Genomic DNA, 12,649 nt, shown 5'->3' with positions numbered 1-12,649 from the left:
CACGGGCAAGGGGTTGTCAGTGCAAGCTGAGGGATGTGCAACAACCAGGCAGACCCTGCTGAGATGCTGGCAGTGCTTAGCACTCCCCTGGCTTATTGCTGAAGTGTTTTGTCCTTTGTGGTCTTTGCTATCTTTGTTCAGACCCATCTGCAATCCCCTGGTCATTCTTTTAACACCATTTACAGAAACAAACCTAAGTGTCTCTGTGCAAGTCCCCCGCGGTACCAGGTACTCGACACTCACAAGAAGCTCAAAGGGGGGAGAAAGGATGGAAGGGGAAAATCTTGACTTGGAAAAATACCCAAGCCTCAAGCTGCAATGCTCAGAACTGCCCTGACCTCTTTATTACTTGTGGAAAACACTTCCAACGTGGTATTGTAAGTTTCTTTCAGGGGACTCCAGAAAGATTCGGTTCTGAGGCACCAGTCGTGCGTGTGAACGTGTTGGGCCCACTATCAGAGGCTGAGCGCATCCCTAAGCTTCCCCACTCCTGAAACCTCATGAGAACCTTCCTCAGGAAGGTCTAGGTCTCAAGAGAGAGAACTCAGAGACTGTTTCCTTGCCTCGGCCATCAGAACAAACCCTGAGATGCCCGTGGATAAATGCCACGGTCCCCCGCGGCCGGAGGGGACAAGCCCTGCAGGAAGCACCATGCACACCAAGGCTTCACTCTGCTTCCTCAGCACGCTCTCTGCCTCCTTTCTGGAACAAATCCCGCAGGAGGAACCACACATCCGACTGCTGTGCGGCTCTGCTGCCAGGAGATGGCGGCTTTGTCCCGCCGCACCACACGGGTGCCACACGGTTCATCCCCAGAAGCCAGCAAAGGCACTGCCGGTCTCCTGCCTCACTGCTCTGAGAGGGGATGCAACAAAGCCGAGGGACGGGCGAACAAAAGAATAGTTTGGTTTTGATCTCAGGGCTTAAATAACCACGACTGAACAGCAGCTGAAAAGACAAGGGGTAAGAGCACACTGAACACCAAGCAGAGGGTGCAGCTGAAGACCTCAAACCAGTGCGTTTACACGGAATTCTGCCTGGAGCTGCGACCTCTCCTTTCCCAGACACAGCATTTGTGAATGGTGAAGCTCCAACCAGTGCAGGCAACCAGGTCCTGAGCACAACTCTGCCTCCATGTCTTACTGGCACACCCTGCCACCGCTCAGCCCAGCTCATCCAGCCATGGCCATGAGCACCGGCACCTCGCCCGGCACAAACTGGGCTGCAACACCCCGGCTGTGGCACAAATGGGGCCCGTAGCTGGGCCCCAAAACATGGGACATTCCGCAGTGCTGATGGGAACCAGGCAGCAGTTGGACAGTTTGTCTGCACCCACATCCATGGCTGCACCCAGCAGCCTTTCAGAGCGGAAGGATGCTTTGGCTGGAAAGCAGAGCACAGCATGACCAGTGCAGGACACAGCCCGGGGATGATGTGGGCCAGCCATCCAGTGGCAGAGACGACAGCCACCAGCAGCTAGAAACACAAAGCTATTTGATACCCTGCCAGAGCCTGCGGGGTCATGGAAAGAGGGAAGTGACCGATCTTGGCTCAGAACACCACCTCCACCACACTTAGCTTTAAGGTGTGGTGTAAACCCAGCAACTGTCCTGGAGCCAGCCAGGTGACCTGAGAGAGCCCATGTTTCAGCTTACAGAATTCACCCTGGTCTCTGCAGTATTTCTGCACACATCTTTTTCTGACAAACCAGAAAGGACACCTGCACCCCCAGCATGGCACTCCATCGCCCACCCCAGAGTAGCCATGCAGGGCTGCCTGCGCCCGGCCCCCATGCACAACACCTGCACCCCCAGCACGGCACTCCATCGCCCACCACAGAGCAGCTGAGCAGGGCTGCCTGCGCCCAGCACCCATGCACAACACCTGCACCCCCAGCACGGCACTCCATCGCCCACCCCAGAGTAGCCGAGCAGGGCTGCCTGTGCCCGGCCCCCATGCAGAGCTGCAGAAAGTCAGGGCAGCGGGGTCCGAGCCCTCAGTGCCCGGCTGCTCCATCTGGCCTCTGGCACGACTGGCGAGCGCGGGCAGCTGCCAAGGCTCCCTGTGATGCAGACAGCTGCCTGCCGTCCTGCAACCCACCTCCCTCTGACCTCTCCGTGCTGTCAGCCAGCCAAAACCGCCTGCGTCCATGCCAGTGCCCACAGAGCAGCTGCCTCCTGCCCATGCCACCTGCCTCGGGGCAGGGGGTGCAGGCAGAGCACTGGGTGACAAGGGTGCTCAGGCTGAGCTGAGAGTCAAGATGTAGGGGGAAAGCTGCTTTTGCACCTCAGCAAGCATCATTTCTGTGTGTCAGCGAGGACCTGCATGCATACTGCCAGCCTGTCCCTCTTGCACAGTGGCTTTGTCTCCCAGAGGACAGTGGAGTGCCACACTGGCCCGGGAGCTGGCAGTCTGCAGCACCCAGGACAGGCAGAACCACTCTCACCCCTGCTCCCGTGCCCCAAAGCCTCTCCTCTGAAGACAAGCAGGTGACACTAGCTCCACTGGATCCGGCAGTGCCAAGTGTTCAGCTTAACCTCTTGGCAGGAAAGAAAAGTATGAACTTTTGCAGGTGGAGGAGGCCAGGCTCCACTCCCTTTCCCCAGAGAAAGACTCGGACTCTCCTGTTGGCAGCAGCACGCCTTTTCCATGGGCAGCCTGCAGCAGTGAACCCGGAACAGAGGGATGAGAGCAGGAAGGGGAATTTCAGAGTATATTCTGCATGTTTTGCTTGGCCAGAGCTCAGTTCCTCATCGTTCCACCCAGCCCATGGACTTTCGCTCCACACAGGGCAAAGGACAGTGAGGTCTTGGGGCTCATTGAGCCCCTCCTGGCCCTGACCCTGCACCATCCTTTTGGGCGAGTCCCAGTGTGTTTAGGGATGGAGCCCTTCAAACATATCATACTCCTTGAGGATTAGTTTACTGAAGTGAACTTCAGGTGATCTCAGCTATGCCATATCCACGCAGGGCAATCCCAGCTCCAGTTAGAAGGGACTGAGATTCCCAGACCAGTATGGCTACAGCAACACAGCTGAGAGCATGCTGCAGCTCTCCTGCCTGCTGTCCTCTTGGGCAGAGCCAGCTCCAGCAGTGGCACTGGGGAGAAGAGCCCCTCAGGCTGGAGCTGTGCAGCCACACGCCCTCCACAGCAGCTCGTTGCAGATAAACACCCCCACAGGGAGAGTGGGGCAGTTTCACCAGGGTGGTAAAGTCCAGACTGACCTCTACCTGCACACCGAGACATCTTCGCTTGCTCGTGCTTCTGCTTTCACCCTTCAGCCTTTAAAAGAACCTGAAACCTGAGACCCACACTGCCCAAAGCCTGATGGACACCAGCTAAAACCTGAGGGAGAGCCCCTCTGGCTCCCCAGCACCAATTTATAGCAACTGAGCGATCAATAAGCAACACCCTTTCTGCATCACGGGTGGCCTGAAAGCAGGAGCACACAAACTCCTGCCAATGGAGTGAAAGCTAACATAATTCCTTCATCTCTAAATGGGCCAGCACAGCAGGAAGACAGTACCTGACAATGATTGATTTCTGTAAGTACCATCAACCCGGTCCAGCCTGTGACTGGTTCTCTTTTAAGGTGACATGGATCTCCTTTAACTTTCATAGCACCTATATAGTCTTTTCTTAGCTCAGTGACCTAGAAACTGCATTAAGATGTCAAGAGAACATGCACAATACACTGGAGAAGCCATTTCCCAAGGATTGAGGAGGGGGAAAGAACTAAAAAGATTACTGAGAGCTGTGGCTTGGAGCCAAGGCACTCCTTGTTTCCTCATTCAGTTGTCAGAGGTATAAATAAATATGCAAAACAAAGCTAAGCCCGGCTTAAAAATACACTGATCCTATGCCACTCAGTTAAAATCCACACACTCTATCCTGATCCCAGGGACATCAGTGGGTACGGCCCCTCGAAGTGTAAGCCTGGTGATCAAGTGATAAAGTATCAGCTTCTAAGATACACCCAAAATAGGGGACAAATGGCTATGGGGCAATACATCATTTGAATTAAAACTCCTTTACAGCTGGGGATACAGGAGCTGATGCGAGTAGCAATGAGGTAATGTAACAGGAACAGGTGGCTGACTCATAAAAGCACCGCTGACATTTCACGGAGGGCGTCACCGCGTATTGTCCCGTGACGGCGGCTGCCAGCGCCGTGCTTGTCCCGGGCTGCTTCCCCATGCCTGATGTGCCCATGCTCAGCTGACAGAGCCGCCTGACCATGTGAATTGCTGGAGGCAAGAGCTGTGCCAGAGCAAAAGATCTCTGCAGACACTCCTGTATGGTGTCTCTGGTGGAGCTGGCGCTTGCCCGCAGGTCTGCCCAGCTCAGGGCGCTCGCTGTGCCACTACCCGGCCCCGGCGCTTTGCACAGCAGCCAGCAGAGAACAGGCACACGAGGAGATAATGTGACAGGGAACTGAGAACACGTAATTCTCCTGCATCCTGAGCAGCATTTGTTCCCCTGATTTTTCCTCCTGAGCAATGTTTAAATCAATTACAGTGAAATTAATGACTTTTGCAAGCAATTTGCTGAGAGGATGGGTTGGGGGATTAGTTGCTAGCTGGGTTCCTTGCCACCCCCAGCCAATTTAGAAAACATTCAGCATGAAAGGCTTCTAACAACAACAAAGGCTCCTGCCATGTATCTTATTACTCTGCTTTCCAAGCAGAGAATCACAGCAACACGGGGAGCTCAAGGGCTAGCAAGCAGTCCCCTACCCCATCTCCCTGCCTTGAGCCACATTTGAGGAGAGATAAGTCACCCTTCCCATCAACCATAGTCAGAACTGCTACTAACTTTCTGAAGCAAAGAGACAGGAAGGCCAAACTACTTGTAGAAGGGGAGCACTCAGCTCCCCGAGCAAGACACCCCTGCACAGACACTTGTGGGACTGAAGACACCTCAGTGCAGACAGCTCTTGGGACAGATGGGGCTTTAGTCCTAAGGGTAGGACACACAGCAGCAGGGCAGTGCTGTGGTCCAAATGGGCTACGTTATTCCAGACTGTAGGAAAAAACCTTGTCCTTCCTCTGTGCCTTTACTGAACAAATCAAACTTGTGATTTGCACGTTCAACCCAAGTTACCCACCTCTGCACAGCCAGAGATGCTCACAGGTAAGAAAAGCCCATCTTAGGGAGACATGGGACACCTCTCCCAGCACCCCTACAATCAGCTCTTTCTCCCACTAAGACACATAAGAAGGTTGTACGTTGATTTTCCAAGCAATGTCTGCTGATTTGTAGACCTCTTTCCAGCATAAGAAGGGGGGACTTGCAAAAGAGGAGTGCAATTCACCCTGGCCTCACTCCAGACCCCTCTGATTCTACAAGACACAAGGTTTGTTCGTCCTTCAGAACCAGGACCTCATTCGACAGGTCACACAACAGAACAGAGAGGTGCAAAGAAGAGGCGTGTCCTCTGCCATTACCCTAATGCCTACTGCTTGGGAAGTAGTCAAGAGCCTCCAAAACACCCTGAATAACATCAGGGCACAGAAAGGCCCATGGAAGTCTCATGTTACTCAGTTTTCACAAGCTCTTAGCTAAAAGCTGCTACACCCTTCTCAGTTCAAAAAGCATTTCTTTGTCCAAGCCAACTGTTTCATGAAAAGGTGGATGGAAAGACCAAAGCACAAAGTGTGGGATACGGAGCACAGCCCCAGGGAGCAGTGACCAAAGAGGCACTAGTGCTGGGACAAGCTCCATACCTATGTCATGTCCCAGAGTTACAGGACGTTTTTGATTGAGCAATGATCCTCCCTCCCCTCCCAGCTTCCTGAGCACTGGACAAAGGTTGAGCTTTAGGAAGCCACAGGCAGGCATCTGGAAAATGGTTTTAACAGTGGCAGTACCCAGCTGCTACCAGAGCAGCACAGCATGTGGACAGGCTGTGCCGCTGGTGCGTGGGCGCCGCACACTTGGCTCCAGCCGAATGCGAGGGGTGAGCTCAGCTCTTCTGCTCCCGCAGCCGGCAGCGGGGCTCCTCCTGCGCCCATCAGGAGGTGGCCAGCTCCTTTGGCACCCAGAACCTGCAGTCAAGCTGCAGATGCTGCTTTTGAAGTGCTGGCTTCAAACAAAGAAAAGAAAAAAAGCCAAAACAACAACCCAACCCCAAACCCTTGCTCCTTTTGAAGCCTGGCTTAAAAGCAAATGAGAACCTGCAGCCTAGCTGCCATGTGATGGGACTCCTTGGCCTTCAAGGGCCTTTAAGTACATCTGAAAGGCATTTAACACCAATAAAATAAGCTGAGCTCTTGCTGGTATTTTTCCTACCCCCTCCCCTTTGCACTTTCCCCCCCCCCAGGCTGCTGTGAGCCATCTGTGCCTTACTTCCCAGGGGAACGAGGGTTAGGTAGAGGAGAGAGAGTTCATGGATGGGGAAGAGGCCTGGGTGAAAAATGCAGGCTTCTGGAAGTGCTGTCGATCCTCTGTCTTATCTTGGGGATGTTGGCAGGTTGGGTGATGGAGGGACAGGACTGGGCTAGTCCCCAGGGCTACTGGTGGAGGTGTCCTTCTGTTTTGGCATGACGTGGGAATGGTTGGGGCAAACACAAAATATCTCCAGGCATGTCAGACACATGTCCAAATGTGCCTGCACTAACTCTCCAGTATATTTTTCCAGGTAGAAGGTCTTCTGTCTGGATGGCTGTTCTAACGACCAGAAGCACCAGTTAAACCCAATGACACCAGGGACGTGTTCGAAGCCACTACAACTACCCCAAATCCCTCAGGTGGAATCGTACAGGTGGGATGAAGTTTTCACTATGAAGAACAGCGGCTACAAAAGCAGGCCAAGCAGGGGAGCGGGTCCTGTGGGTGCAGGGTGAGGGATGTGGCCGAGCTGGGGTGAACAGCAGTCCAGAAACAGGCTCCAAAATCCAGCCTTGCCCTCTCTTTTATAACAAGTCTGGCCCTGGCCAGGAAGGTTTGTGTTTCACCAGGGAGCTGGCCGGCTCCGTGAGTGGAGCTATCTGCAACGTGGCAGTTTCGTGTTGGGAAGCATTTCATTTTGACAGTCTCCCCACAGAAAGGCCCTGAAAATACTATGCCCAAGGAAAAGCAGGGCTATGCTGCTCGTTGCATCTCCACCTGCCTGAGCTGGAAATCACGGCCACGGCTGCTCCGTGCACAGGGCCACGAGCACCCAATGTCCCCGGTGAAAGGGGTGTGAGCCACAGGTGCTCCCAGCTCTCACTGGTGCAGGGGAGCTGGCACAGGGAGCAGAGCCCACTCTCTCCACACGGTCAGCAGCTGCCTTGTGCATGTTTATGCCAGCCCCAATGTAATTAGCACCTTGACATGTGTTAAATGAACCAAGCTTCCCAATCTTTCAGAATAAAACTCTAAGAGAAACAGCTGCGGGGCTGACAGAAATATGATTCTTTCAAAGTCTAATGAATTGTATAATCACTTCAGTCACTATTTTGCATCTTCCTTCCCCAAATGCACAGCCACAAGTCCTTGGAGCACAGTGAGTGGTAGGCCTCACCAAGGCCATCACGTGAGATCCATGAAGCACGCACCCAAACCTCTGTCAGGGACCAGAAAGCGAGCTGGGCACAGGCACAGCATGCTGGGGTCTGGTGGCAGAGGGCATTGGACAGATGACCCTGCAGTTTGGTGACCCTTTGCTGCGTTCAGCTCAGCACAGGGCAAGGGACACAGGGACAGAGGCTGATGCCAAATCTGTGCCCTTCATGTTCCAGCAAACCAGAGCTGGTGTCAAGCCTGAGGCCAGACAGGCTGACTGGGTCCGTCCCTGACAGTCCAGCAGCCAAAGGGCTAATTTGCAGACTAAGGAAGAGAAACAAAGAAAAGCAGGGCAAGGCAATCCAGCCAAACCGGGGCAAGAGAACAGAGTTGGCTGCAGCTTCCTCTGCAGCCAGCGGTGACGGCGGGTCCAAAAGGCAGCCCAGCCCGCAAGGGACACCGGACCCGAGGGCAGGGCCCACAGCTAACCCAGAGGAGCTGTGCCTTCTGAGTCCTGCCTTCAGGTATTAAAATGAGTAAGATTCACATGGGTAGAGCCTGCTGTCATGCTCCTCTCCCCCGGAGGAAAATACAGCAAGCCACCACCTGCCTATCCAACACGCTCCCCGCTCCGTTCATCTGATGCGGTTATTCCCAGCTGGTACAATTTTCAATCCTCTGAAAACTAGATTCAATTGACTTTTAACCACCAGGTAAATATGGGAGACATATATCTGCTTGACTGCATTATTTCTATTATATTCAGAACACCTATGGGTTTTTATCCCTGAAAGGCTGTGATTTAAACATAATGCTAGCTAGAAATACTGGAAAGCAATATCTGAAATACATAAGGATGTGTTCAACACTGCATGCTCCCCATCAAGCTCAATCTGAATCTGTCCAAACAAATTTCAATTTTATTGCAAAGCTCTCTCAGCAGCCCTACATACAGCAGTGCTAGAAAGCCTCTGGACCCAGGGGCCCTGCGGTGGGGCTGTGCACAATCAGGAGGGAGCAAGTGCAGGAGCCGCTGCAGAAACCAGTCCCTGAAGGTGCAAGAGCTTATCTCAGCCTGTTGTTTAAGATGGTGTTCACAGGCAGAGGTGTGTCAACTGCCACAGGCTTCTCAGTCTCTGGGACCTTCAGAACTCTGCCTCCTGAACACAGCCAGTCCTGCAAAGGGGTGATTGTGTCATTTTCCACAATCACTGCTGGGTCTGCAGCAGCAGGAACTTTGAGCACAGGAACTGACCAGCTCATTTTCAGAAAGAAGCAGCAGCCCAGCAAGCCCCTGCAGTTGCTGCTCATACCTGGCTGCAGGGAGCTGCATCCCATTCCCATCCCTGCAGCAATGCCAGCACCTGGGGGACGCTGTGCCCCCCTGCCTGCACCCCCTGCTGCAGGGCTCTGTCTCACCTTACCCACCTTCACTTTTATTTTTAAAGGTGAGGCCATGCCTGAGGCCGAACTCCTGGATGAACAGTGTCTGACCAAGACCTGCAGAGCTGGCTGCGCGTACCGGTGCTACAGCTACAGGCGACTGCACTCTGAACGGACATAGGAGGCTTATTAAATCTCATGTAAGCAAAGAGATGATCTCCCTGATGGAAAACTCTACCTCTCTTGGTGGGAACATAACCCAGATGAGACCTTCTCCTACATGGAGAGAGAACTTACTGTGGCACCTTACTGCTGCTTGGAGCACAGGCAGTCTCTGTGTGATGGCATCCTGCTGTTGAGTCATTGCCATAACACAAGAACACACATCTCTGGTGTGAAAAACAGCTCCAAAGCAAGAGGCAGGATACCAGCTAGTGAAAAGGGAATAATCATGGTGAGGTGAGGATACCACCACTGCTGTGGAACAACATTCTTATAACGGCTGTTTCCAAACAGTAGTATCTTTTCACAATCATTTAGATAAATGTTTAATTGCATTACAAAAGTGAAATCTTTTAAATGAAACCAAGTGGTGTTTATGGTTCTATGCACTTGCTGATGCTCTGAATAAAGATAAACTACTGAAAGGATGGAGACTTGTCACCGAGCACATGGGATGGGAATCCATTGCGCTCGAGCTGTTCTAGCACAGTGGTTTTCTAAGCATGTGAGAAGAGATTCTATTCTTCCCTTCAGTTTTTTCAATCAGATCAATTTTATGCCTAGTTCACCCAAAAAACACCTCGAGTCTTGGAAAGACGGAAGTCAACTGTGTCCTTACAAGCTACAGAAAACAGTGGGGTATGAAAGATGGCCACAGTCTTAAGGGACGTGAGGACCAGGAATGACCAGACTGCCTTTTCTTCTCCATAAAGGTAGTGAGGCCCTGGCACAGGCTGTGCCCAGAGAAGCTGTGGCTGCCCCTGGATCCCTGTCAGGGTTTAAGGCCAGGCTGGATGGGGCTTTGGGCACCCTGGGCTAGTGGAGGGTGTCCCTACCCACTGCACGGGGTGGGACTAGATGGGCTTTGAGGTCCCTTCCAACTCAAACCAGTCTGGGATTCTATGATTTTGTTACAGTATTGACTTGTTTGAAATGTAAAGCTTGTTTAGATAAACATAATTTTCCATATGTATCCAGCACATTCATTTAACTGTTAAAAACACTTATAAAAATTCTATTTTTGGGTCTTTTTAATTGGAATTCAGTTTCCATCCAAATGCAGCTTGACCTACCATGTGTTTAAAAATTACTCATATGGTAAATAGGAAAACTGCCATTTACCTTATACTAAGAGAAAAATTTTAAAAGGCTGAAATGTATTGTGAGACACAGTACTGCCTGAAGAAAACTGTCCTGATAGATGAACTTCTCCAGTAAAATGAAAGACAAGATTTGGTGAAAAAGCTCGTAATTAGTAAAGAAAATAATTGTATTTTGTTTCAAACTCAAATGAGAATCAGCCTTAAGAATATCTTCTGAGAAGAGGAAACGCAAGCAACTGCTAAAGTTGGTTATTTCAGTGTTTCTTGCTTACCTAGCTGGTGTGGCTTCATATCAATCCCCACTACTATGGGGAAACCTAACATTCAGGAGCAAGAAGCACTGAAGGATTGTCCTAGTAATTCCCTTTCTGACCAATGAGAGGAATTAATTTTAAAGCACCTCCTCCCTCCCTTTGGAAATGGAACATAATTTCTTTACTTCTCTGAGCTCTCACTTGATATTTGCAGGTTGTCCAGGTCTCCAAAGGGAATTTGAAGACTCTGGACATCTTTTGATGTGTGTGGGGCAGTTCTCCTCCCTGTCCATTGGTGCACCATGGGCATGGCACTGAGATGCAAGAGGCCAGCTCTTTCTTTTTGCTTCCCCCTCCCCAGTATTTCAATTCACTTACGCCCCTTATTTCACAGGGGCGTGTTCTCGCTCTCACTGCTGAACAAGGCAGTCACCCAGACTAAATGTGGGGCCTCTAACAGCAGCTGGCAGGCAGCAAGTGTCCCAGCAGAAGACCTTCACCTGCTCACACGAAGCCTGGAGTTGCAGCTAACACTATTTTTGGGCAGCTGCCAACCTCACAACCAAAGAAAAGGACCCTAACCAGAACTGGGGTATTTCTTCTCTCCTGCCCTGGCTTGCAACAGGAGGCCCTCGTAACTGGGGGAGCCCCATCTCCCTCTGCCCTTCACTAGGGATTTGTGGCTGCTGCTGTGTTGATAGCCGCTGCCCCAGGCGGCTGATGAAACACGCACTTGGCATTGTGCAGCTTGAGGGCAAACCTGGGCTTTGTGCTGAAGGGACAGCTGCAGGAACACACAACCTGAGGCGAGCAGAGATGCTGCCCCAGCCTCCCCTACCCATGCACATCAGTAACCCTGGAGCGGGGCAGGGAACCAGCCTGCACATCCATCCCTGGCTGCCACGAGCCACAGCAGCCACGCGCGTGCCCCGGGCCCCCTCCCACAGCCGCCGTGCAGATGGCAGCGCTTCCGCTACTCTCAGCGTGGGGGGGGCAGGTCAATGGCAGGAACCACGGCATGAAAAGCTTTAGATCTTGGTGTCAGAGCCTGCAGTCTGTCAGGGTGACTTTGCCTTAAAAGCTAGGACAGCAGTAAAGATGAAAAATGGGTTTGCCATTTTCTCCCCGGCTGCCTTCAAACTGTTTATCCCCAGCAGGATGCAGAGCGCCTGCTCCCAGGACACAGCTCCTGGCTCCTACCCTCTCAGTCTACCAGCTCACCAGGGGCTGCCCAAAGCCATGGCCTCCTCTGAGATCAGGCAGCTGGAGGCTGGTGAAGATACATCCCACTGGCATGGTAGAGAGGCAGCAGGGGTTAAGGAAACCACACAAAATCCCCACCTGTAGCTCAGAAGAAACGGGCTCTTCCCCATTTTAAGCCAGCCAGAAAACCTGGCAGACAGAGAGGGTCTTTCTCTAGGATGCCTGCTAACGCAGGGACAGGGCACGGGTGACTAGCACTGAACTGGAAGTGTCCAAGCAGATGAAACCAGGAGGGTTTTAATAGAAATCAGTAGTTTTTCTGGGATTTTCAAAGAAATAAACCCCAAGTAATTTAATATTTCAGAAGGCCAAAGTTAAGGGATTTATTTCTATGAGTCCGTTTGTATGGCTTTTCCCCAGGCTTCCTGCCCAAAATACGACTGTTTCCTAAGAAATAACTGGCTCAAAGAGTTAAAGACTGCTGCTACCAGCTGGCAGGGAAGTCATATCCCCAGCTCTGATCTTCATAAAAGTCTTCTACACTTTCTTTTAATGCCACAAGTATAAAGCAACATGAAAAATGACTAAAGCCAAAGTACCAGTTGTGGATCCCATTCAGCGCTTCACATCCATTTGGCTCTAGTGTAAATCCACATCTGGCAAAGGGAGGTGGGGAAACCAGGTCTTTTATTTTAGACCCAGCTGAGGGCTACCAGGGCATCCATAAAATGGATTTCCCACTTCAGGGCTCTCTTGTCTAAAGTACTAAACCCATTCCTGAACACAGGGATAATGGGCCAGTTTTGGCCTTTGTCACAAAATCAGCCCTCAGGGAGGCTCTGCTGAGGTTTCCTGCCTCAATTTGTGCAGATTGTGCTACACCAGTACCAGGCTAGGTTCACTGCAGCTCCAGGCAGGGCTCCTGTGAGAGACAGGAATAGTTGGGACCCTCCTGTAAGGCCCCCCCATCCTGGAGGAACGGGCTGGAGGGAGGCA

At 51.9% G+C, this 12,649-nt stretch overlaps 1 protein-coding gene across 1 annotated transcript in view; it reads right to left on the bottom strand.

Moving 5' to 3' along the window:
• The window catches only part of GPC1 (glypican 1), a 190,616-nt gene that overhangs the window by 8,237 nt on the left and 169,730 nt on the right, over positions 1-12,649 (bottom strand). The gene's annotated exons all lie outside the window — the stretch shown is intronic.

Source organism: Gallinula chloropus (assembly GCF_964237585.1).
Source record: "Gallinula chloropus genome assembly, chromosome: 8".
Lineage (NCBI taxonomy): Eukaryota > Metazoa > Chordata > Aves > Gruiformes > Rallidae > Gallinula > Gallinula chloropus.
The sequence above is the reverse complement of the archived record's forward strand: the minus strand, read 5'-3'. Positions and strand labels throughout refer to the sequence as shown.